This window comes from Myotis yumanensis, unplaced genomic scaffold (assembly GCF_028538775.1).
Source record: "Myotis yumanensis isolate MYYU_CA2020_CCGP unplaced genomic scaffold, mMyoYum1.0.hap1 SCAF_21, whole genome shotgun sequence".
Taxonomy (NCBI): domain Eukaryota; kingdom Metazoa; phylum Chordata; class Mammalia; order Chiroptera; family Vespertilionidae; genus Myotis; species Myotis yumanensis.
In genome coordinates this window covers 3,688,762-3,712,977 of record NW_027223772.1, presented here as the reverse complement: position 1 = coordinate 3,712,977, position 24,216 = coordinate 3,688,762, and the positions used below count along the sequence as shown (strand labels likewise).

At 39.7% G+C, this 24,216-nt stretch overlaps 1 long non-coding RNA gene across 1 annotated transcript; it reads right to left on the bottom strand.

The window, feature by feature from the left end:
- Positions 1-1,627: 1,627 nt before the first annotated feature.
- On the bottom strand, positions 1,628-23,393 carry LOC138998871 (uncharacterized). The gene is made up of 3 exons (XR_011469276.1): positions 22,893-23,393; positions 22,221-22,321; positions 1,628-1,737 (listed from the first exon to the last, which is right to left on the bottom strand). It is a non-coding gene; the product is annotated as an uncharacterized lncRNA (long non-coding RNA).
- Positions 23,394-24,216: the final 823 nt, after the last annotated feature.

The window sequence follows — 24,216 nt, the reverse complement described above, 5'->3', positions numbered from 1 at the left end:
GATTTTTGCTCAAATAAACTCAACATTTTTAATGTCTTACTTTAAGTTTTAACAAGGCCTAAGCCTGGCACATCATTACTTCTCCACATTCCAGTCACCAAATTAAGTCACATCGCTAAGACTAGATCCATAAGGTAGAAATATAGACTTCACCTTTTTTATTTTATTTTAATAAATATATGTTGGTTGAAGGAAAAGTATAAAAATTAAGGTCGTTTTGTTTGGAAAAAACTAAGTCAAAAATAAGAAATCTACACCCTTTAAGCCTCCATTTTTTTAATTGATTGAAGACGCTATTAATAACGTCAATTTTATAGCAGCAATAACCTACTGAGTGAAAGAACTTTAGGAAGGAAACAGCACAAAATTAAATTAGTTTCCATGGTATTTGAGGTAAACTGATACAACATTGTAGACAGTGAAAGCTTTTTAATTTTAGACTTCACCTTTCGATACAAAGAGTTACAAAGTCCTAATGCAAAAAGCAAGAATTTTAAAAATTAAGGTTTTGGTCATTTTTGTTAAAAGTCAGGTTTATTGAGCTATAATTTATATCCAGTAAAATTAACCTGCCACTTCCTTAAAAATTATGGTATAAAACACATAACATAAAATTAACCATCATAACCATTTTAAATTCTATGTTTCAGTATTGTTAACTACAGGCTGTCCCAAAAAAATGTATACACACTGTAACCCAATTTTGAAAATGAAATGTATTTTAATAAACACTGCCTTTATAATTATTCTAAGTGTGCATATACATTTTTGGGGGACACGCTATATATTCACATTGTTGTGCAACAGATCTCCAGAACTTTTTCATCTTGCAAACCTGAAATTCTATACAGATTAAACAACTCATTTACCCTTCCTCTCTGGTTCTGGCAACCATAATTCTACTTCATGTTCCTATGAGTTTGACTATTTGACGTACCTCATATAAGTGGAATCACATAGCATACAGTATTTGTCTATTTGTGACTGGCTGATTTCACATAGCATAATGTCCTTAAGGTTCATCCATGTTGTATCCTGTAACAGAATTTCATTCTTTTAAAGGCCACGTAATATCCCATGTGTGCATCTACCACATTTCTTTGTACACTCATCAGTTGATGGGCATTTGTGTTGCTTCCACCTCTTGGCTATTAAAAATAAAGCTGCTGTAAACAAACACGGGCATGCACATAGCTCATTGAGATACTGCTTTCAAAAGTGAGATTGCTGGATGATAATTCTATTTTGAATTTTTTGAGGAACCTCCATACTGTTTTACTTAGCAGCTGTTTTATATTCCCACCAATAGTGTATATAAGGGTTTAAATTTCTCCACATCCATACCAAACTTATTTTCCTTTTTTTTAAAAAATAGTGGCCACTCTAATGGAGTAATAGGGGTGAAGCAAAAATGCATCTCTTTTAAGTGTACAAGAATATAACAAAAAACAAAAAAAAAAGAAACATATTGTAACTAGCCCTGCCATCTTTATTAGAGTACTGTGGGATCTCCTGGGAGATGTCAGTTGAAAAAGTTTTCTAAATTTACAACATTAATTCCTATGAGTTATTTTTTAACAATATAAAAATCATTTTATATTCATTTAATCAATGACAATTAGGCGATGTAAGAACAAGGTCTGAGTAGCATTTTTTGTGAGCATACAGGCCTTGTTGATGTCTTCAGATGGCTGTCTACCTCCTCCGACCTCCGTGGCTTCTCATCCTTTTCTCATCCTGGAGAGGAAGGAGGTCCTATGAGTTTTGACAAACGCATACCTTTGTGTAAACACCACTCCAATCACCACAATTTGCATCACCTGGGAGTTCCCTTGGGCCCCATTGCAGTAAATCTCCTCCCTTAACCAACAGCCCCCGGCAATCACCGATGTGTTTCTCTATCCCTATTGTTTAGACTTTTTTTAAAATGTCATATAAAATAATTATATAATCTACAGCGTTTTGAATCTGGGTTCTTTCATTTAGCATAAATCACTGGAAACATTCATGTTTTTGCATGGATGAGTAGTTTTTTCTTCTTTGTGCCCCACACTTACACAGACAGCCAAAACAAACAGATATTTGAGAGAAAACTTTAATGTAAAAACAGAGGTCTACATAAAGAGCCAGAAAAAAGCAACTTGGAGAAAATAGAGGCTACTAAGGAAGAAGGAGATGTCAAAATAAAAAGGACTAATTTTAATATCAGACATATATGAGAGGAGACTACAAGCAGGAAACAAGAACAGGATGGCACTTTTAAAGTATTTCAGATACAATGGAACAGTAATAAAGAGGATGAGCTATCAAGCTACGCATAGATATTGATGAATCTTAAATTTATGGGGGTAAGGGAGAGAGATCAACCAAAGGACTTGTATGCATGCATATAAGCCTAACCAACAGACACAGACACCAGGGGGGTGAGGGCAGGAGTGGGTAGGGGGGTGGGGGGGCAATGGGGGGATAAGAACACATATGTAATACCTTAATCAATAAAGAAAAAAAATAAAAATAATAAAATTCTGTGGCACAAACACACACACACAAAAAATAGTAAAGCCCCTTTTAGTTTCTTGCCCTGTATTGATTAGCAATGCATCGGCCCTTTCCTCTCTTGGAAAGTAAAATAAACTTCCTCTCTGCAAAAATAAAAAAATAATAATAATAATTAAAAAAATAAAAGTAAATGAAAAACGGCAGTCTTAAAAGGCTACATACTGTATGATTTCAATAATATGACATTCTGGAAAAGACAAAACTACAGCCTGTGGGAAGATCGGTGGTGTCCGGAGTTTGGAGGGCGTGTTGAGAGGTGGAGTACAGGGGATCTTTAGGGCAGTGGAGCGATTCAGTGTGATACTGTAACGGTTAGATGTATGACACTAGGCATTTATTTGTCAAACCCATAGAACTTCACAGCACAAAGAGTGAATCTTAATGTATGCAAATATTTAAAAATTATTTAGAAGGCCACAGTGATCTCAGGATGTAACAAACAAATGTATGAAACAAGTCACTAATGGGGGGGGGGGGTAATTAGCCTACTTACTGTTTTTATCCCAGTATTCTAAGCATTTGATCATGAAATTATATTAATGTTGTAAAGTTAGAAAACTTTTTCAGCTGACATCTCCCAGTAGATCTCACAATACTCTAATAAAGATGGCAGGGCTAGTTACAATATGTTTCTTTCTTTTTTTTTGTTTTGTTTTGTTATAGTCTTGTGACACAGATATGATATCTTTAATTTTTTTGAGAACAAGTTAAGCAGTCCTTTTCTTACTTTATTTTTTTTTAAAGTACCTTTTTACAAAAGAGAAAGAAACACAGACATTTATGTTAAGACATAGCCAGACACTTACATATGTTATCTTACTCAATCTCCCACAACATTGAAAGAGGAATTTCCATTTTACAAAGAAACATTCCTTAAGTAAAGTCCTCTATCACAGAGTGTGTGGTAGATTGTCAATGAATATTTACAGGATTTAAATAAAAGAATGAATAATTTAAGCATAAGTTATGCATGTAAAACAAACAGTATATTATACAGCACATGGCTAAGGGTGGAAATGCGTAGCGAATTTAAGTCCTGTTTACTAGGAATGTTCAATGATTACTGAAATTTTCAGAAAAGGCTTCAGAGAGAGGACGAGAGGTAAGCGGGCTTTTAAGTGTGGATAGAACACAGGTAAATGGACGTGGTAGGAGGATATTTGGGGGGGGTATGGGGGAGGGTACGGCGCAGCTCAAGGCAGATGTACTCAAGTGGATTGAAGCACTTTCCTAGGAGCTTTTCAACTCTAATGTTTTAAAACCGCATATATACAAGTTCTACCATCTATGTCTGATAATTTCATGGCTCTCTTAAAGCTAATATCTTCAATAAAATAACAAACATGGAAAGATCATCAGAGAAATCATTAAGTTAAAGAATGTAAGAACAAGGAGATTTGGGGCAGATAAGTTGTTACATTTTTCCAGGACAACACACACATGGTAAGTGGTAGAGCTGGGTTATGAACAGAGGCGCCTCCGGTTGTTGAGTTCAATAGTCTTTCTATTTACGTGGTTTGGTTCCTCAAGTGAGGAACTAAAGTCTGGATTGGTTACATTACATAGTATTTATCAAACAGTTAATTCAGCGGGGCATTCCTATTCTGTTTTCTCTATAAATACAGAAGGAATAACAGAATACAAAATATAGACAGTACACAACTCACAGGCTCCGTCATAGAGTCGAAAGCAGAGGACAGCTTAGGGGGAATGACTGTCTGGCATGTGCTGACTTTCCTCGGCTGGTAGATAAGCTTTAGGTCTCCAGGGTTCCCTTCTCCCAAAATTCTCCAAACGATGGGAAGAACCATTTGGAGTTTTGGCAGCTCTTGTATTACTGTTTGTATAGATGTTTGTTCATTCTGATACCAATGATTCTATTTCTCCTCCAATTATGCAACCAAGTTGGGAGTTGTCCCTTTCACAGGCAGGTATTAGGTGTGTGGGTTTCCTTGGCTCCATGGTTTAAATTAACCTCTAATCATTACCCCTTTGAAGATTTAGACTTAAAAGAAGAGATATGGTACTTCTTAGTCACTCCCACGCCGGGAGATATGCCTGGTCTGTACCTTCATCCCCATCTCTTCAGTGGAAACCTGATAAAGACCAGGCCTGGCGCTTATACAAACTTAGAGCTCATGAAGACAGACAATCCCAATGTTACTGTAAAAAAATATTATATTCCCCACCCCACTCCCCGATTTCTCCCAGCAACTGAGGAGGAATCCCTCTCCCTTTCCATGAACACATTACCCACTTAATTTGAGTTGTTACATTTTTAAAAACAATGAAATCAAGTCTATTTAGTGCTTTAAAAAGATGACAAATTTTTCAGTAAGATATATATCAATTTTTCCAGAATGCTCTCATCTTGAGCAGAGTAATTGTGATGGAAGAAGAAAATAAAGTTGATAAGAAATCAAGGTACTATTCTTATTATCTCCATTTCTCAATGTGTTGTGAAAGCAAGCTAATAAGAATAGCTAGACAAACCTATGTTAACAAATATTTTCATGTTTAATTAAACATAGTAATACGAGAGTTTGATTTATTCTTGAAGTGATTTCAAACACACCACATTTTGGTATACAGATTATGCCCCAACGAGCATCCTTTTTAATGAGCTCACTTGGCCTTGAATTAATCAGGCTCTTTTTCTGTTGATCTGTAGAAAAGAGGCATTATAGTTTAGGTTTTTACCATTTTGAAGTTTCCTTTTAGCTAATTTTGATGATTCATCGTATTTTCAAAGTGTGTGCAGATTTAAGTATGTCAATCTTATTATATATCTACTATGTACAGAGCTCCTATTTCTTATGGAAATTACTGATGGAGAAATTTTTTTAAATGCTAACTAGCCTCTATTAGTTTTCTTGTCAACATAAATGATAGATTTGTTTTATGAAGTTTTTTATGCCTATATGTAAATGATGGTGTTTTATTCTGCTCACTATAAACTTGATGAAATTGAGCAATTAATAATTCTTCCAAGACTTCACTTGGACTTGCTGGAGGACTTAGCATCATCTACACTTCCAATTATAGCCTTTTTCTCCTCAGGATTCTCCCCCTTTCCTCCAGTCCTTGCCACAGAGAACCAGTGGAAAACATTTCACTGGCATACATCTGCATGCTGCACACCAAAACAGCCAAAAGAATAAGAAGCCAATGAAACTGCAAGAAACAGTGTGACAGCCAGCTTGTGTGCCACCAGGATGCTCAGACATCCTGTTTGGGGACAGCACACTCCGGAGGGGAAAGTCGCCTGCTGATGAAAGTAAACTTGGATCCAGAGTCCTATTCCGGTGTCTTTCTTCTCCCAGGCTCCTTCCCCCCGGCCCCATCCCCTGCCCAACCCCACTTGCCAATTAGGATCATTGAAAAAGAGGACATATCCCAATGGAATGTGTCTGTTTGAAACACTTACCCAGAAGTTTTCTGTGTTGTTGTTTTTTAAGATATCACATTATTGCTACATGACTGTAATGTACAAGTGTCGTTTTTCTATAAAACTGACATAAAATGTTGCACTTTTTGTTGCTATAAGCAGGCAGATTTATGGCGGCCGGCCCACCTTCCTCCAACGCAGAGCAGGTGTGCCTTCCTGGGGGAATTAGCCTGCCGGGATGTCCATGGAAATTCACAAAAGAAGACGTTTTGGTTGGTAATGAAAAAGTGATCTGAGTGAGGCTAACCTCTTGCTCCACAATGGCACCAGGGTGATTCCATATTTGAAAAAATCAGTAAGAAGAAATTCAGCTTCCACAGGGGCTCAGGGCAAGACTGTGCATCTGTTCTTTGCTCCTGCAGAGGAGGGTTTTGCTGAGGCGACCTGGGGTGTCCAGAGGCCCTTGGAGGGACTGGCTGGGAGCAGGGCCCAGAGGACCTGACGCACAGGAGAGCCTTGGGGGTCAGGACTACATGCCCTTAGGGGTCAGGACTACATGCCTCAGGAAGCGGTCGGAAATGGGAACTTCCAAGGATGAACCAAATGCTCTTCTTGAAGGGAGAGGCTGATTGGACCCGTCTCTCCAGCGTTTGGTCCTGTCCACGGCACTGCACCACATCCCGCGGTATTCCCGAATGATGACACAGTTCCCTGGCCATTCAGAGCCCATGTTTTCAGAGTAAACAGCAGAATACAGGGAAGGGATCCCCAGTGTAAAAAGTACCTCAAATTATCTGCAGATCACACTGGGGTTTCTGTCTGTGCAAGCAACCTAAATGTCAGTCAGTAGGAAAATTGCAAAAAGTTAACTGTAGTTTATTCATCCAGTGAAATACCATGCAACAATTAAAATGAATAAAAAAGATCTGTAAGAATCAACATGGATAACTTAACAAAGTAGTATTCAGTGGGAAGAAAGGGTACAGAATGATACCTTTTATGTAAATTTTAAAGGACACAAAACAATCCCATATGTTGTTTATAAGTACATGTCTGGAGTAAAAGTGTAAAAACAGTCTGAAAGGGTAAACACCAATTTAAGGTATAGGTGTGGGCTATGGGAACAAGGAAAGGAACAGAGATATCACCATACTTGCAATATCTGTTTATATCTTATAGGAAATGACATTCGTATCTGTAATGACAAAACATTAACAACTTGCTAATTCCAGGTGGTGAGTATACTTGTGTTGTAAAATTCTTTGACTTTACTGAACTTTTCATATTTTTCAATAAAATCAAAAGTATTAAGGAATGAATTATAGAGAGGCAAGAGATCGGTTAAGGTCCAAGCAAAATACAATGGTGGCTTGAACTGGGATTATAATAGAAATGGAAAAAACAAAAGACTAATCAGGTGATATTTTGGAGGTAAAGTTTTAGAAGTTGCTGTTGAATTGAATATAAGGGTTAAGGGAAAGGAAGGAATAAAGGATGTTTCTTAATTTTAAGCTGTTTTTTGCATGCAGGCTTACTTCCTGCTTGGAGTTTGATTTTGTTCAGCCAGATCATGGGTGGTGTGAAACTTCCTGTACAGCTCCATTAAATGTCTCTTGGGAAAATTACTGGTTAATCGTTTCAGGCATATAGATTATACTTCCGTATCTTGTTGGGAGGTGCTCTCCTCCCAAGTCATGCAAAGGCTCACTGATAGAGCTTGCTTGGTACCTGCTATATTTCTGGTGAACTAGCTTTTTGATTCACTTGAGTTCAACCCCAGCAGTTCTCAACCTGTGGGTCGCGACCCCTTTGGCAGTCGAACGACCCTTTCACAGAAGTCGCCTAAGACCATCCTGCATATCAGATATTTACATTACGATTCATAACAGTAGCAACATTACAGTTATGAAGTAGCAACGAAAATAATTTTATGGTTGGGGGTCACCACAACATGAGGAACTGTATTTAAAGGGCCAGAAGGTTGAGAACCACTGGATTAGACTGTCTCCCAAGCTTCCCCTGACAGTGACTAGATCTTCAACTCTCTAGTTACGTCTTAAAGTGGTAGTACCAAAGAGTGGTTCCAAGGCAGCTTTCGAATTCCACCCCCTAATCTACATCACTATTCCACAAATAAACAGCGTGCTTGCTATTCAAATAGAGCTTTAAGATAAAGTCTCCTAGCCACATTTTCAGTGAGATTACCATTCCCTGAAACCCTTTCATATAAAGATGCTGAAGCCAACGTAAGAGTCAGCAGTCTTAGGTTATTCCAGGATGTAGGCCAGAACATGGCATTAGTCTAGAGGTAGATCATTGGAATGAGGCTATAATGTTCATTGCCTTCTTCTTTGGGAATAAGATTTGAGAAAGTTGATATGAAATAGATGAGATGTCAGGACTTGAGGAACTCCTGGAGGTTTTACTTGAATGCTTCTGGAAAAACGTATCTAGTAGCAAAGGGTTCATGAACTTGATAGTTGGGCTTACAAAGGGACACTTGGTTTAATTTTTCAGTCAGTCAAGATGATCCTATGCATTTGTACTGCTTGTCTGTCTGTCTTCTCCATTGGAATGTAAGTTCCATGTGGGCAGGCATTGTGTTGATTTTGGTCACTTATTTATTCAGTAAGTATTAGTTGAATACATTTGATAAGTGCAAACAGGCAGCCCTACTTGCTGGTATGGTTGCTTTTATATATACAGATATATTTTGCTTTCCTGTATCATGGCCTTCACACCATTAGTAGTTCCTGTTATTGGCAATGAAATTATGATAAATAAGTCTGAGGGTAAAAACTATAATTGCTGAAAATGTAATTGCAGAAGTTTTTGGCATATGTTGCATATATCATTACTGTAATAAGGAACCACAAATTTAGTGGGTTAAAGCAACACAAATGTATTATCTTATAGCTGTGGAGGTCAGAATTCTGAGCGGCCTGAGGCTAACATCCTCCTGGAGGTTCTAGGGGAGATTCTGTTTCCTTTCCTCTCCCAGAGTCCAGAGGCCACCTGCATTTCTTGGCTCCTCGCCCCTTCCTCCACCTTCAAAGTGCATCATTCCAACATGTGCTTCTAATTCGCACATTTTATCTGACTTTGACTTTCTTGCCTTCCTTTTAAAGGAGTGTTGTTGATTACATTGGGCCAACTCAGATAATCCGGAATAATCTTCCCATCTCAAGATCCTTACTACATTTGCAATGTCTCTTTTGCCTGTAAGATAACATTCACAGGTTCTGGGGGTTGAGATGTGGACATCTTCGGAGGGCATTGCTCTATGTACTTTGGTCATTTAAAAATCTTACTTACATTGAAGTTTTCGCTCTTTGTTATTCACTATGTTGTGGCTTTGGTGTAAAACTTAGAAAAATCTAGAGCTACACAGCAGAGTCCCACTCTGAATCAACAAAACTGGAAATTTATTTCTAACTCAACTGAGAAGACCTGATTAATTTTGGTAATAAATGGGATCAGGAGGAACACTACTCTTATCGATTACTTCAAAATATTGTGAAATGAGTTATAAACAATGTTTTCAAATAGTAAATCTGATCCTTATCTCACCCCCATTCCTACCTTTCAAATAAAATGAAATCTGCTTTTGAGTCACATTCAAGTGTGTGTGGAGCTTCAAAGTAGGGGAGGCTGCTAGCCCAAGGATGTTGCCTTTATTGTAAACATCTTTACAGCTTCTTTTTTGGAACTGTCTTTGGAGACAGTTCACCAGACACACAGGAAAACACAGCTCGTTATTTTAAGGTCACAAGGTACTCTGCCTTCTCTGTCTTCTTCCCCTCCCCATTGTTTTAATCCACTTGCCTCCATCCCCACTCCTTCCTCTGCTGATGTTAGTGCCAGGGATCTGTGAGGTTAAGAGGAAGGCCTGGGAAGCCAGAGTGTGGCTGGGAAGGGGGCAGGGAGAGCTCCATGCGGAGCTCAAGGAGCAGCAGACTGCCATGTAAGTCTATCTGATTCAACCTATAGCAATACTGTTAACTTGATAATTTGCTGGGTCAAAAAAATTGCATTGTTAAAACAGTCCCTATTAAGAAGTGTCTGAACTTCATTGATCTTATATTCGTTCCCAAAGGAAATATTTTAAATAATAGGTGAGCTTAGTCAAATAGATTTTTCAATGTATTATTTATTGACAGGGGAAGTAGGTGCATTAAAGGAGAGACTAGGAAAAAACTCTCCCCTATACAGATTTCTTTCCAAAGGAGGTCTCAGTTTAGAGATTTTCTTAGAATAGATCCATAATCCAGAGATTTTCTTTAAATCTCTGACAATTAAAGTTTACTATTTAGGTGCATGGATAAATAAAGAAAATATTATAATGGTATCATATAAAATAGTTATACCATATAATATAGGCTGCAAAATATTTTTGACTAGTGGAGGTATTCAATGTCCAAGCAGTTTACAAACCCTCTGATACTTTCAACTACTGAAGTTACAGAGCATCTGGCCATATTCGTTCAGAAGAAAGTATCTAAAATATTCCTAACTACTACATATATATTTTTTTCTTCATTAGCCCAATTAAGATTACTCTTCAATGAACTATGTGTGTAAATTAAGAGTAATCAAAGGAAATGCAAAGAGTCCAATTTTAGATCATCATCTCACATAAGAAAGGGTTTTTTCCCTTATAAAACAGTCTTCCTCTATTTAATAAGACAGCCATTTATCTGGCTTCCTCTGGTGGCTATAATTGGAATAAAAAATTTTAAATTCTAAATCTACTATCCACATGTTGATATTGAGCACTTGAAATGTGGCTGGTCTGAATTGAGACCTACTGTAAGTGTAAATATGTATCATTCTCAAAGAGTTAGAATGAGAAAAAGATTATAAAACATCTCGGTGATTTTATGTTAATTACGTGTTGAAATAATATTTTGGATACACTGAGTTAAATAAAATGTATTAAAACTAATTTCACCTGGACAAGTCAAAAGTACAACTAAATTATAGAACAACCACCCTTGAGAACCTCCTGAAGACCAGCTGAACAGAACTCCCACAGCTAAGGCTATAAAGAAGCCATGTGGAGACTGCTGGGAGGTGCAAAGATACAGAATGGGCTGGCCCCACACCCCTGTGTGGTGGTTAAAAATTGGGAGGGATATCTCAGCTGCAGTGGTCCCCGCTCCCCCCCACCCTGAGGAGCAAGTAGTCCCAGTCCCACACCAGGCCCCCATCTCATAGTTCCAGTGCCAGAGAGAGAAGCCCCCATAACTTCTGGCTGTGAAAACCAGCAGAGAATATGGCTGAGTGAGTCGGAGGACTACTGGAGTCCCAGGTGTATCCTTAAAGGGCCTGACAGACTTGCTCACTGCCAGACTGGGCAGCAGCTCAACAGGCGCCAGGGGCATATGAAGTCATGTCTGACTCAGGGTGAGGCCTGGAGGGACAGCTCTCCCTGCCATTTGATTTCTTTGCTGAGCCCTCCCCCAAGCCAGCTGGCAGGCACAGGTGGGCACCAAATCTGAGTCTCTGTTGAACTCACCCTAGTGCAGTGGTTCTCAACCTTGGCTGCACATTAGAATCACCTGGGAATCTTTTTAAAATCCTGATTTCTGGGCCTCATCCTCAGGAAATTCTGTTTCTTTGTTATGGGGTGGGGCCACAACATTAGTAACAAAGAAACAATTCCAGAGGATGAGGCCCATAAATCAGGATTTTAAAAAGATTCCCAGGTGATTCTAATGTGCAGCCAAGGTTGAGAACCACTGCCCTAGTGATTCCCTATGAAATCGACCCTCCCAGCACATGCAGAGGCCTGAACCTCTTTCAGCAGCTATTACTCACAAGCGGCTGACCTCCACGCATGCTATGGATTGCCCTAAAATCTCTAGAAGGTCCACAAACCCCAAACAAGAAGTGGCTGGCCTTAGTGTACCTCTAGGCTAAGTGGCCGCCACCCTGGCACTAGTAGCAGTTGGCTTTGATTTACAGCACAGCCTGTCCTATGTGACTCCAAGTACATAGCACAAGTGAAAACCATCTTCAGATCACTTTGTGAGGCTCCTACCAGGTGGCCTCAAAACCAATACAGCCAGTGACTGGCTTCAGACCACACCAGAGTATCACCCAATTGGCTCCACAGACGACACACTCAAAAAGCAGAGTCAGCAGGCACCAGAACCCACTAAGGTGAATCTTGTTCCTCGAGGTCAGCCCCTGCACAACAGCTTGTCCACTACAGCCAGGGCCAGTCCTCATAGCCAGTCAGCCTGAGAATCAGTCCCATCTCCTAACATGCCAACAGCAATCAAGGCTCAACTACAAGAGGGCACACACAACCCACACAAGGGTCACCCCTGGCTCAAGTGACCAGGGAATCTGCACCACTGGGCCCCATTGGATACCTATGACATAAGGCCACTCTGCCAAGACTGGGAGATGTATCAAATCTACCTACTAGTAGTATATGAAAACAAAAACAGGGAGGTAGCCAAAATGAGGCTATAAAGAAACATGTTCCAAATAAAAGAACAGGACAAAGCTCCAGAAAAAGAACTAAATAAAATGGATGCTAGCAATCTACCATATACAGATTTCAAAACACTGGTTATAAGGATGCTCAATGGACTTAGGGGCAGAATCAAGGAATTTAATGAGAACTTCAGCAAAGAGGTAGTAAAGAAATCATAAAAAAGAACCAGTCAGAAATGAAAATTACAATATCTTAAACAAAGACTATGCTAGAAGGAATAGACTTGCAGATTAGATTAAGCAGAATCTAATCAGCAATTTGGAAGAGAAGGTAGTGGAAAACACCCACTTGAAACAGCAAAAAGAAACAATGAATTTAAAAAATATTATAGTTTGAAGGACCTCTGGGACAACATCAAGTGTAACAACATTCATATCATGGGGGTACCAGAAGAATAAGAGAGAGAGGAAGGGATTGAAAACCTATTTGAAGAAATAATGACTGAGGCCTGGGCTAGGTAGCTCAGTTGGTTAGAGCATCATTCCAATATGCCAAGGTTGTGGGTTCAATCCCCAATCAGGGCACATACAAGAATCAACCGAAAATTCATAAATAAGTGCAACAACAAATAGATATCTCTCTCTCTCTCTTTCTCTCTCTCTCTTATCTCTCTCTAAAATTAATACAATGAAAAAGAAATAATGACTGAAAACTTCCCTATTCTGGCAAAGGAAATAAACATACAAATGCAGAAGTGCAGAGAGGCTCTAACAAGATGAACCCAAAGAGTTCCACACCAGGACACATAATTAAAATGCCAAAGGTTAAAGACAAAGAGAGAATCTTAAAAGCAACAAGAGAAAAGCAGTTAGTTACTTACAAGGGAGCTTCCATTAGACTGTCAACTGGTTTCTCAACAGAAACTTTGCAGGCCAGCAGGAATTAGCACAAAATAGTCAAACTGATGAAAACCATGGCCCTCCAACCAAGATTATTCTACCCAGGAAGACTATCATTTAGAATTAAAGGACAGTGATAGAGCTTCCAAGACAAGAAAAAGCTGATGGAATTCATTTAATATCAAAGGAGAGATAAAGACCTTCCCAGACAAAAAAAAAAAGCTAGTATTACAAGAAATACCAGTATTACAAAAAATGTTAAAGGAAGAAAAAGAAAAAGAGATTTTAAAAATGAATTTTTAAAAAATGGCAAAAGTACATACATACTGATATTTATTTTAAATGTAAATGTTTTAATGCTCCAACAAAAAGATAGGGTGGCTCAATGATAAGAGCCCTTTGAACACTCTTGGATTCTGCTGAGAAGCCGAAATGTCTAAAACCATTCTTCTTGCCTTGCACCAAATATCATCCCTCTCTGCAAGTAGCCCACAGCCTGGAGAAAGACCTCACAGGGTAGTAGAAAGAAATGAGTGATGAGTTCTTCCCACCATCTGGTACCTGCTTTAAAGAGGAAAAAGAAAATACTTGTGGCCAAGTAGTACTGGATGAGTGCCGGGGCTGACCAGCAAGACCCTGAGCAATGACGGATGAATAGATTACTCCGACACAACATTTGCTGTGAAAGAGAGGGCTAAAAAGTGAAACAAAATCCAATTTTTAAAAATCCTATTTTTAAAATATTCATTATAACTTTGAATGCTTACTGCTTAATTTTAGAATATATTAGATTATACCTGGTGCCTCAGTGTATTCTCTTGTAATATTCTGTAATGAACTGCTGCTCTGCAGACCTGACTATAACCTGGAAGGGAATAGGACTAACCCATATAGAAATCACATACTGGGTAAGCAAGGCCGCTCTGCAGGGGCATTGTCTCTCTCCTCCCAGGAGACGGAATGGTTATACGTAAGGAGAAGCTGTGTCATAGGAGGGAAAATAACACCCATTGGAAGTCCAGTACACAGGAGCCTTTGAAGGAAGCATGAGTCAGAAGAATTCAAGAGGTCTACTGCCTAAAAGGAGGCTCAAAGTAGATAAGCCTTTCATAAGAGAAATACAAAAGCTAAAATGACATTTGCAAAATTAACTTCTGCTTTATTGCGGAATCTTTATATAAAACATCATTCTTGCCATGATAACCTAGTAATACCATGGAATAAAGGCAGACTTCATTAGTTAAATAGGGTCAAGAGAGAACTACTCCTAACCAAACTGAAATATTATCTCATTTTCCGTGTTATCATTTCCAACAGATACACTCACACTATTAGAGGAAGTCCAGGCTGACATGAAGGCAAGAGTATTTGATTCAGTCCATAAGCTCACCCTGAATTTTATCAAAGGAAACTCTAGTTCATGTGTATCAGCCTCTCTCAATCTTTAATTAGCTTCTTGCTAAAATGAACTTTCCCTTAGTTTTCTGAAGTGGGGGGAGGTGGCCTTAGAGCTTGACCAGCGCCACCCCATCCCCCCTGCCAAGGACAAAGCAGGGACCTTGTCTCGGGATTAGGGGAAATAGTTAAGAAGGAGAGGAAAAGAAAATTGCTTTTCCAGCTTCTCTAACTTCCCATGCAGCCTTCAGAGAAAGGCAAGCATCCCTTGGGAGGAAATAACAAAAGTGCCAAACCGTAGATGGATGGATGAGGTCTGCATCCCCGCAGTGGACCAGGGCTCTTGCCTGAATAGTGTCACACACTCTTGTCCCTTGCTCATGGTGGTTATCAGAAGGTCAAATGGACATTTATTACCAGTTGGCCCTGCCCTGCTCGGGACCTCTACCCTTGAAGCTCAGTTCCCTTTCCTGCCAGAAACACCAGGGTCAGGGAAGGGGGTCTGGTGAAGCTGCAAGAGTTCAGTCGCCTTGTTTCCTTCCAGAGCACATGAGGTAGCCAGTTAGATCATAAGATGCATCTATAAGAAACCTTAAGAGACAACTACAACAGGGTGTCAGGTAATAGGCGATAAACGAGCCCTTCTTAGAAAACCACTCACCACGATGTTATCTCTATAAAGTACTTCCAGCTCAGCTAATAATAATAATTATTATTATTTAACACCCCCCCCATAAAATAAACATTTAAAGTTTCTGTGGCTAGGTATCTTTTCATTGAGGGTAGGTTGGATTCCTACCAGGTTTGCCTTACCACACACACTGTTTTGTCAGACTTGATTGCTAACATACTTCATAACTCACTGTGCACTGCTGTGAAAGAGAGAGAGAGAGAGAGAGAGAGAGAGAGAGAGAGAGAGATGAGAGAGAAACAGCAACTGGCTGCCTCCTATACATGTCCTGATGGGGACCAAACCCTCAACCTAGGCATGTGCCTTAACCAGGCATTGAACCCACAACCTTTTTGGTGCTCCAACAAACTGAGCCAACTGGCTGGGGCACATTCTCCATATCCTTAATTAAAACACAATGATGTTTCCAAGTATAGTAATGGAGGCAGTTTCATTTACTTAAAGAAACTAAACCAAATGAGGTTGTGCATTGTGACCCTGGATAATGCCACGCTGGTGAGCCTGCAGGGAAGTGAGCACTCTTGCACACTGCCAGTCATGCATCTTTCTGAGAGCCATTTGTGTACATAGCCTTGGGTTCTGTGTACTCTTTGACCTATTTCTATGAGTTAAGCACTATTACTTCATTTTACAGATAAAGAAACTGAAATTCAGAGAGATAAGTAACTTCCCAAGGTCATACAACAAGTTAGTAGTGGAGCTGCAATTCAAATTCAGTGACTTTATCCAAACCTTACACTTAATCCCTATACCATAAACTTCATTTAATAATACGGGTTTGTCTTTAGAAAGTACTCATATAATAGAATAACATGCAGCTATTTAACATGTTGTACAAGAATATATGACGACATGGACAAATGTTTGTAAAATTACATATATCCAAAGTAAGTTAAAGAATGTAATCCTAGCCCAGCGGGTGTGACTCAGTGGTTGAGCATCCACCTATGAACCAGGAGGTCACGGTTCAATTCACGGTCAGGGCACATGCCTGGGTTGCGGGTGTGGAGGGTGCAGGAGGCAACTGATCAATGATTTCCTCTCATCATTGATGTTTCTATCTCTCTCTCCCCCTTCCTTCCTCTCTGAAATCAATAAAAATGTATATTTTTAAAAAGCTAAAAGAAAGGATGTGATCTTAATTTTATTAGATATACATAAGCGCATATATATATGTATATATATATATATATATATATATATATAACATACATATACATATATATGCATAACATAGATATATAGATGCACATCTAAAAAGACTGGTGAGATCACAAGTCAGTCATTTCCTTCATTCTGTTTATCTGTCTTTCCTGTTATTTCCTACTTTTGTATTAAAAATTGTTGTTTTAAAGATATTCAATCTCACATCTCATAGTGAAAATCTGCAATTTAAAGACAAAATCTACTTTTATATAAAAAGGAACATGAAAATGAAAGATGCCAATTAATTTTAAAATAGATTATTACAGGTTTCTGGTAAAGATGGCAGATAGGTAAATGGGATACTCACATCCTCCCACAAGCACATTAAAATTACAACTAAACTGCCTGGCCAGTTGGCTCAGTTGGTTGGAGCATCATCCCATACACCAACGGTTGTGGGTTCTATTACCAGTCAGGGCACATATCTAGGTTGCAGGTTTGAACCCAGGTCAGGACGTGTTTGGGAAGCACCACTCATTTTCTTTCTCACATCAATGTTTCCCCCTCTCTCTCTCCCTCCCTTCTTCTCCCTCCCTTCTTCTCTCTCCAAAATTAATAAAAACATATTCTTGGGTGAGTGTTTTAAAAAATTAGAACTAAACTACAGAAGAACCATCCCTCAGACCACCTGAAATCTAAATGAACAGGAGTCCCATAACCAAGGACATAAAGAAGCTACATGAGCCTGGAAGGAGGGGTGGAGATGTAGAATGAGCTGGTCCCACACCCATACGTGGTGGTTAAAAATAGGAGGGATATCTTGGTTGAAGAAGTCCACACTGAGGATCCAGGGGTCCTAGCCCCATAGAAGGCCCCCATAACTGGGGAGGTTCCAGTGCTGAGAAATCCCCACAACTTCTGGCTGTGAAAACCAGCAGGAATTGTGGCTGAGTGAGATGGAGGGCTTCTGCAGTCCCAGATGTTCCTCTTAAAGGGTCTACACATGGACTTTGACTCATGCCCATTGAGTTCCAGCGCTGGGGCAGCAGCTCAAAAGATGCCAGGGACATACAGGAAATAACTGAACTGTCTGGCATCAGCACGAGGTCTGGAGGGGCAGCTTTCTCCCAGACAGAAGTGCTGGCAGAGGCCATTGTTCCTTTGCTAGGCCCTCCTCACACAGAGCCAGCATGTGGGTACCATATCTGAGGCTCTATCAACCTGGCTAACACTGTTCACCCTGCCCTGCTGATTCTCTGAGACCCCAACCTACCCCACTTTTGGACCCAGCCAAGCTGTTTGTTTTCAGTGGCTTTTCCACACAGCCTGTCTTGGCTCACACTGTGGACTTTCCTAAAACCTCTTAAACAAGCAGCATCTGGTCTTGCATGGCCTATACCAGTGGTTCCCAAACTTATTTGGCCTACTGCCCCCTTTCCAGAAAAAATATTACTCAGCGCCCCCTGGAAATTAATTTTTTTTAATTTTAATAGCAATTAAACAGAAAGATATATGTATTAATGTTTCTACCTTTTTCGTAAAATATAGTAAAGAAAGGTGTAAATTAGAAACATTGAAGTTTGAAATTATGAAACTATTTATTGAACTCAGAATAGAAAGGTAATACAAAAAAAGTTAAAACAAATGCACCTGTGGCCATCACCGCCCCCCTGTATCGCTGCAGCGCCCACCAGGGGGCGGTAGCGCCCACTTTGGGAATCACTGGCCTATACCTCTTGGTAAGTGGTCCCAAGCCTAACACTAGTAGCAGCCACCTTTGGTGTGCAGGTTGGCCTCTCCTGGGCACATCCAAACCCAGAACAAGTAGCATGCATCTGAAGATCACTTTGTAGCTCATGCCAGATGACCCTGGGCAGGACACAAGCAGTGGCTGACCTTGTTCTGCATCTCCTAGGAAGTCCCAGAGCCAGCGCACTGATGGACAACTTCAGACCATGCTAAAGCACCACACAATTACCTCCATAGACAACACACTCAGGCATCAATTCAGCAGACGTCAGAACCCTACTGAAGCAAGTCCTGCTTTGTGGAGTTGGCCCCTGCACAGCAGATGCTCCACAGTGGTCATGTGTGACCAGTCCTTGAAGCTGATTGGTCTGGGGGTAAATCCGTCCCATTTATGTGTCAACAGTAATCAAGGCTCAAATACAATAGGAGGATAGGCCATATGAGAGGGTGCACCTTGGGTGACTGGGCCCAATAGGACACCTACTACATAAGGCCACTCTACCAAGACTGGGAGGCATAGACACTCTACCTAATACATAGAAACAAACACAGGGAGGCAGCTAAAATGAGGAGACAAAGAAACATGTTCCAAATGAAAGAACAGAATAAAACTCCAGAAAAGAACTAAATAAGCAATCTACCAGATACAGAGTTCAAACCTTTGGTTACAAAAATGCTCAATAAACTTAGGGAAAGAGTAGATAAACTTACTAGTAGTGAGAACTTCAACAAAAGGAGAGAAAACATAAAAATGGAGAAAGAAAACATAAAAAAGAACCAGTCAGAAATGAAGATTACATTACAGGAAATCAGCAATAGAGTATATGAAGCAGAGGATCAAATCAGCAATTTGGAAGCTAAGGAAGCAGAAAATACCCAATCAGTATAGCAAAAAGAAAAAAGAATCTAAAAGATGAGGGTAGTTTAAGCAGCCTCTGGGACAACTTCAAGCATACCAGCATTCACATCATAGGAATACTAGAGAGAGTTAAGGAATTGAAAACCTATTTGAAAAAATAATGACAGAAAACTTCCCTAACCTGATGAAGGAAATACACATACAAGTCCAGAAAGCACAGAGAGTCCAAAACAAGATGAACCCAAAGAGGCCCACATCAAGACACATCATAATTAAAATGCCAAAGATTAAAGACAAAGAGAAAAATCTTAAGGGCACCAAGAGAAAGGCAATTACCTACAAGGGAGCTCTCATAAGACTGTCAGCTGATTTCTCAACAGAAACACTTCAGGCCAGAAGGGATCAGCACAAAATATTCAAAGTGATGAAAAGCAAGGACCTATATCCAAGATTATTGTACCAAGAAAAGCTATCATTTAGAATTCAAGGAAAGATAAAGAGCTTCCCAGATAAGAAAAAGTGGAAGTTCATCACCACCAAACTGGTAATACCAAACTAGTATTACAAGTAATGTTAAATGGTCTTCTTTAAGAAATAGAAGAAAAAAAGAGAAAAAATATGAATAATAAAATGGCAATAAATACATATCTATCAACAATTACTTTAAATAGAAATGGATTAGCCCTGGATGGTGTGGCTCAGTTGGTTGGAGCATCATCCCATTCACCAAAAGGTGGTGGGTTCGATTCCCAGTCAGGGCACATACCCAGGCTGTGGGCTTGATCCCCAGTTGGGGTGTGTGCGGGAGGCAACTGATTGATGTTCTTCTCTCACATCAATATTTCTCTTTCTCTCTTTCCCTTCCCCTCTTTAAAATCAATAATAAATAAATGCAGATGGATTAAATATTCCAATCAAAAGACATACGGTGGCTGAATGGATAACAAAACAAGACCCTTACATATACTGTCTACAAGAGACTCACTTCATTGAAATATACATACAAACTGAAAGTAAATGGATGGAGAAGATATTTTATGAAAATGAAAAGAAAAACAAGCTGGGATAGCAATATTTATACCAGACAAAATAGACTTTAAAATAAAAGCTATACAGCAAAAGACAAAGCAGGACCCAACAATTCCACTTCTGGATATTTAGCTGAAGAAACCCAAAACATTAAATAAAAAAGACATATTCATCCATTTGCTCATTGCAGTATTACTTACAAGAGCCAAATTATGGAAGCTACCTAAATGTCCATCACTAGATAAATGGATAAAGAAGTGGTACATATATGGAATATGACTTAGCATAAAAAAAAAATAGTGAAAGCTTGCCATCTCCAACAACATGGATAGACCTAGAGGGTATTGTGCTCAGTGAAATAAGTCAAATAAATAATGCCAGAAGATATTACTTATATGTGGAATCTGAAAAACAAAATAAATGAACAAGCTCAGAAACAAACTCACAGATACAGAGAACAGAAACAAACTCACAGAAACAAGAACAGAAACAAACTCACAGAAACAAACTCACAGAATAAGAACAGAAGCAAACTCATAGATACAGAGAACATTTTGATGGTTGCTAGATGGAAGGAGGGTTTGAGGGTTGGGTGAAAAAGGTGATGGGATTAAGAAGTAGTAAGTTGGCTGAAACTGGTTTGGCTCAGTGGATAGAGCATCGGCCTGCGGACTGAAAGGTCCCAGGCTCGATTCCGGTCAAGGGCATGTACCATGGTTGTAGGCACATCCCCAGTAGGAGATGTGCAAGAGGCGGCTGATCGATGTTTCTCTCATCGATGTTTCTAACTCTCTATCTCTCTCCCTTCCTCTCTGTAAAAAAATCAATAAAATATATATTTTTTTAAAAAAATAGAAGTACAAATTGGTAGTTACAGAATAGTCATAAGGATGTAAAGTACAGTGTAGGAAATATAGTCAATAATATTGTGATAACATGTATGTTGTCAGAAGGGTACTAGATGTATCAGGTGATCATTTATATAAGTTATATACATGTCTAATCACTGGATTGTATACTTGAAACTAATACTGTATGTCAACTGTAATTGAAAAATAAAAATTTATTTAAATAAATAAAATAGCCCTAGCCGGCTTGGCTCGGTGGATGGAGCGTCAGCCTGCGGACTGAAGGGTCCCAGGTTCAATTCTGGCCAAGGGCACATGCCTGGGTTGCGTGCTTGATTCCCAGTTGGGGGCGTGCAGGAGGCAGCCGATCAATGATTCTCTCTCATCATTGATGTTTCTATCTCTCTCTCCTACTCCCTTCCTCTCTGAAATCAATAAATATATTTAAAAATAAAATAAAAAATAAAAATAAATTACTATGATACTTTGGTACGAAGTCCATCTTGATTTCGTCTTACTTGATTTCGTCTAAATGTTCTTATTTGCAAAGGTTGTTTATGTTGGTCACATGTAGCAAAAGGAAAGAGCTACAGGGAAATTGAACAGGACGACAGCACCTACCTTCTGGAGCACCTCCTAACTGGTGTTTCTTTTCTAGTGTGAATGGCATTACTCCATTCTCTAATCCTGTAACCCTGAACTGAAATTTATACTGTTTTTATTTATGCTTTGTTTGTTAATCCTCAACAAAGAATATCTTTTCCATTGATTTTAAGAGAGAGTGGAAAGTGGGGAGAGAAAAGAGAGAAACATTGATGTGAGACACATGGATTGGTTGCCTCGCACATGTGCCCTGACTGGGACTGGGGATGGAACCTGCAACCCAGATAGGCGCCCTTGACCAAGAATTGAACCCAGGACTCTTCAGTGCAAGGGCTGGTGCTCTAACCACTGAGTAACACTGGCCATGGTAAAATTTACACTTTAACATGAGACTAGAATATCCAAATAAGAGACTTCCTGGTTAGTGAAAAAATATCAAGAACTTATGTTTATTTATTGATAAAGGATAAGGATGGGAAAAACACGACTTGCTAACTTTCCCATGTTGATCTTTAAAAAAACAGCAACTACTCAGCATGTTTGTTCAGTCTGCAGCTTCTTTTCACATGACTTACAAGGTGTTATTTTAACAGGAGTGGAACTCACTGAGCAATGTGGCTGACTGAGGAAGAGCCAGGTCATGCAGATAGTAGCCTCCAGTTCTATCCTAGCAGAGAGAATATTCTTGTTGGATTTGTTGAAAAGCTCTGGGAGGAAGGAAGAGACATTAGTGAGAATTTCCCTCAGATAACACGTTTTAGTTTAAAGAAATCCTGCTCAATTATGTTCCCCAAATATCATACATGAGTAATTTAGAACGGAAGTTGGAAACCTTGCTTTTTTTTCCCAATAAATTTTCTTTTTTTCTTTGCCAAACTTCCCATTGCTACAATGGAAACACATACTGTATATTTAATGGAGAGACTATCTTTCTCCTGGTGGTTTTTTGTTTGTTTGTTTGTTTGTTTGTTTTCTGGGTGAAGATTGGTTCAGTTCTAGTTCAATGACTACACAGTTGTCTTACTATCATATCTCCTTTCCACCAGTTAAAGTGCTAACTTATTTGAATTTTTACTGCATCTCTAAGTAGTATTATGTACACCATAGATAATTATAAAAGCACCAAAAAGTCCAAGAAAAATTAAAACCCCACAATCCTACTACTCAGGAAAAAATATTATTAATAGCCTAGTATTAATAATATGCACTTTTTTTAACTTACTGCACATTAGCATATTAAAGACTCTTAGCAGCCAAGAAAGAAAGAAAACAATTTACCTTTGTTTTTTGTTTGTTTTTTTAACACAATGAGTTGCTTTTATTTCGGTATGCATCCACATCTCAGCAATTAGTAGTCCTGAACAGAAAAGTGGAAAAGTGCAGCAATTTGCCAGGAAGTCAAGCCCGCCAGTTTCGGGGTTCTGCAGTGCACACCATGTTCTTTCTTCATCCCCGCTGAGGACCGTGAGAAGCTGCAGCACCGAAATTGAAGAATGCACCGAATTCAAGGTTCTTTTTGTGCCAGTTGTCAGATTCCAAACTAGACCCAAATGGATTGCAAAGATGACCACCTGAGAGACCTGTTTAAAACTTCACCTTGTAGCCAAAACCGGTTTGGCTCAGTGGATAGAGCGTCGGCCTCTGGACTGGAGGGTCCCAGGTTCGATTCCGGTCAAGGGCATGTACCTGGGTTGCGGGCGCATCCCCAGTGGGGGATGTGCAGGAGGCAGCTGATCGATGTTTCTCTCTCGTCGATGTTTCTGACTCTCAGTCTCTCTCCTTTCCTCTCTGTAAAGAATCAATAAAAAAAAAAAAAAAAAAAACAAAAAACAAAACAAAAAAAAACTTCACCTTGTAAAAGCAAAAGCAATGATAGGAACACACAAAACAATTCATACACAGGGATCATGTGTGCTTACAAGTGTCTTCTGTGGCCTTCCTGAGCTTAAAATAAGAAAAAGAAATCAGCTGATGACAGCAGAGGGTGGCCCGGCTGTGGCCCATTTATTTCCTGGGCTGGTGGAGAGTAAATGAATGTGGCTCCAAAAGTAAGTGAGGGAAGTCAGACTTTTTCCAGCATTACCTGCTGGCTTCTGGCCAAAGCAAGGGCGTGTCATGGAAAGCGCTGGGTGGTGATGGTGCAAGAAAGGCACTTGAGGGGGAAGGAGAGAGCAGCACCCTGCGATATAAAGGTGGTGTTGTGGCGGGAGAGGACATGGGGAAAGCCCTGAATTCCTCACCAAAGGCCATTTTTGGAGGGGCGGGGGGAGCAGAGGGGGTTAAAATCTATGCTTCGGCCAAGGTGGTAGTAGAGAGTGGGGAAAGGATATGGCTTGGAAGTGGCAGGGGCATAATTTAAGACTTAAAAAAAGAAACCAGGGGTGCAAATGAAGCACCCCCACACCCAGCAGTAGTCCCACAGGCAGTGACCTTCACATCTACTCTAACAAGCCACCCCGAGTTAGAAAGCTGTTGCAGGGAGGAAGCGGGGGGTGTGAGCGTGGGGGTGTGGGAGAAGGGGGGTAAAGGGGGAGAGGAGGTGGGGAAGGAGAAGATAGAGCCCCAGGCCATGTAATCAGCAGCAAGGTGATTGTGTCTTTTC